This window comes from Sinocyclocheilus grahami, unplaced genomic scaffold, assembly GCF_001515645.1.
Source record: "Sinocyclocheilus grahami isolate Dianchi unplaced genomic scaffold, SAMN03320097.WGS_v1.1 scaffold133.1, whole genome shotgun sequence".
NCBI lineage: Eukaryota > Metazoa > Chordata > Actinopteri > Cypriniformes > Cyprinidae > Sinocyclocheilus > Sinocyclocheilus grahami.
The window spans coordinates 859867-863379 of record NW_015505312.1 but is presented as its reverse complement, the minus strand read 5'-3'; the positions used below and the strand labels follow the sequence as shown (position 1 = coordinate 863379).

Here is a 3513-nt window from a genome sequence, read left to right as displayed (position 1 = left end):
GATACTTTTTTCTTCCTATATATATATATATATATACACACACACACACACAATTTATAATAATAATAACAAATTTAGCCAAAAAGTATTTGTCATAATAAATTAATTTGCTTATTATTATTGTTATAGATTTCAGACCAAAATATTTATTTTAAAAACATGTTTTATTATTATACAAATGATTATATATTTTGATCAAAAAATGTCATTAATCATCACATAACATCACATTTTTCACCCCCCCCCCCCCCCCCCCCCTACACACAATATAATTAAATACAATTTACAGTTAAATATCAATCAAATGGTAATTTTGTATGTGTGTGTGTGTGTGTGTGTCTGTGTAAAAAACTGTTCTTTTAAACTCTATTCATCATAGAGATTCCAGAGTGCAGATCTGGTGACAGATGAAGCAGTGTGTGGAATGCACCGCAGCAGCGAGTGGTGTGTGTGTGTTTTGTGCAGCTGAACAGAATCTGGAGGCAATTCAGCGCACGGCGATAACAGGGCCTTGGCACAGGCTGCGGGCAGGATGTTAGGAGTACTGCCCTGTGCTTCCGGAGTGGGATGGGATCGAGCTTGGGAATGCTGCTGGCCCTCCGTGCCCAGACTCAGGGGGAAATCAGAGAGGGAGGGATACTGGGTCAGCAGGGGCCCGTCAAGCATCAGGCAGATTCGTTTTACTCAAAGGAATCATCCAACAACATAAAAAGACACAACGTTATTTGAACTGGTGCTTTGGTTGGCAAGAATTCCAGTTTGAATATTCCAAACGAATATAAAGACATTTAAAAATCACAATCACTCATTAAATTTCTAAATTGGCTTAATCCTGACATCGGTTCTGAGCGAAATGGATATGAACCAGACTATGTCTTCAAAGTAATCTATAGTTATTTCAGTTGTGCTTGATTTTTGGATTTGGACCTTTAGCACCATTCGTTTAGTTAAATACATAACAAGACACAATCCCTTAGACAGCTCATTTAATACACACTTCACTGCTGCCAGATGTTGAAAAGCAGGTAATTTGAAGACCGAGTTTCCATAGTGCTGCCTTGAATAATGCAGCAAACATTTTTTGGGATGGAATTATATATATTGGAGCTGGAGTACCACTTAACCAAAGATGATGGACAATTGGCACATGTAGCATTCCCAAGGCGTGAGGTCACAGTAAGACGAAACTGAACTGTCTTTGGGTAGGTCCATCAAAAATGTACGGAGAATTTTGCAGCTGCGAGGCCGAAATCCCAAATTCCGTTTTGAGGTTTATTCCTTGAACGTGTTCCATCGCAACATACTGTTTATCATACGTTATCCAGACGTCTAGCTGTGGAAAAGCTTCAGCGCTGAAGCGCGTGCGTGCCAAGTCAGGCCTTTTCCTTACATGGTATAAGCCACTAGGCATGAGACCATCTCCTTCCTGATACATGTGGATCTGTCTGGCCATGATCAATGTCTTGCTGCCCTGGAGATTTGGAATGTGTTTAACTGCAGTTAAGGTTCCTTTTTGAGCAACTTGGTGTCCTGTAATCCACCTCCTTCGCACTTTCGAAACAATTTGTAAACTCTGAGGAAATATTTTTTACTTGGAAAATTTTTGACATAGCTAAAAGTGGGATCATTCTTACCTTTTGGGTTGTTTTGCTAAATAAAGAGATGGAATGAATATTATTGCTCACCATTCTCGGTCACAGTTGGCCACCTGTCCAATGGTGTTTAAACGTTGAAGCTCCTTTAATATTTCTTTGAATATGGCATATTGGAAACAATTGTTTGTGGTCATATGTAAGCACAGATCTGATTATAATCCAAACCAGTTTTATTTGACTCACACTGCTTGAAGGGGTCTGCTGGAATGCATTAAATAGACAGAAGTCTGCAAATGTTTCCTCTTTGAATGCTGGTGAGAGTTAAAGGAGTATTTTAAAAGAATGTATAGTAATGCAGTAATTCAAAGTTTACTTCACCTTCTTCACCATATGTCAAAAGTATGTGCACGCCAAAGAGTTTTAATAGGGAGTTGATGCTTCTGCTTGCACTGTAAAAATTATAGATCATAATAAATGATAAAAGTAATATATTATAATGTGACAATAGATTACACACAATATAATTAAATGCAATTTACAGTTAAATATCAATCAAATGGTAATTTTGTATGTGTGTGTGTGTGTGTGGTGAGAGTTAAAGGAGTATTTTAAAAGAATGTATAGTAATGCAGTAATTCAAAGTTTACTTCACCTTCTTCACCATATGTCAAAAGTATGTGCACGCCAAAGAGTTTTAATAGGGAGTTGATGCTTCTGCTTGCACTGTAAAAATTATAGATCATAATAAATGATAAAAGTAATATATTATAATGTGACAATAGATTACACACAATATAAAAATACAATTTACAGATATATATATCAATCAAATGGTAATTTTGTATGTGTGTGTGTGTGTGTCTGTGTAAAAAACTGTTCTTTTAAACTCTATTCATCATAGAGATTCATCAGAAAGATTCCACAAAAATACTAAGCAGCACAGCTGTTTTCAACATTGGTAAAAAAATAATAATAATAATAATAAATGTTTCTTGAGCAGAAAATCAGCATATTATAATGATTTCCAAAGGATCATGTGACACTGAAGACTGAAGTCATGATGCTGAAAATTCAGCTTTGCATCACAGGAATAAATAATATTTTCAAATATATTAAAATACAAAAAAGCTATTTTAACTTGTAATAATATTTTTACAATATTCAGTAAATGCAGCCTTAAATGCCGTCTGAGCATAAGGGACTTTTTTCAAAAAAATAAGTAAGAATTATGGTAAAGACAGTGTAGGACCCCTTTTTTTTTAATTTATTGTGTTAAGGGGTGGGATGCTTCGAATTCTAGAGAGCATTTGATTGGACAGAAAGTTTGATGAGAAGCTGAAGGGTAGGGCGATGTCATGAAAATCATTTCAAAATCCATATTAGCGGAAGTTGGAGACTGTAAGTTTTGAATGCTTATATCTTGTAAATGTGAAATTTGTCATTATTTTGGAGCACACTAGCTTATAGATAACATATTCATACAAAAAGCCATAAAACGTCAATTTTGATTTCATGGGTACTTTAAAATTTCAACTATTTTAACAGTGTCTCTATATCCTGTCATTCTAAAAAATATATGAAATCTATTACATTTGTGACTATTTAGTGGCTAAAAGGTTGTAGCACTTGGCATAGAATTAGACAAAGACATATGATGGGGTTATTCTGAAACAGAAGGTCTTCTGTTCTGTAAGGGGCACAGGTAATTCAGGAGGAAATGGGCAGGTCAGCGAAAGAAAGAGAAAATGACTCATTTAGATGATCAAGACTCTGAGGACAGTTTGTGTTCCAATGCCTGCAGGGCTGCACTAAATAATCCCATTTCCCCAAATTCTCAATGCTTCACAGCTGGTGTACAGAAATGAGAGGCATTACACAGAGACTGAAGGGTGACAGAGGGCAAAACTACTGCATGTGG

General features: G+C 35.8%; 1 protein-coding gene across 1 annotated transcript in view; it reads left to right on the top strand.

The window, feature by feature from the left end:
- The window catches only part of LOC107590809 (non-muscle caldesmon-like), a 29551-nt gene that overhangs the window by 2076 nt on the left and 23962 nt on the right, over window positions 1-3513 (top strand). The window lies entirely within an intron of this gene.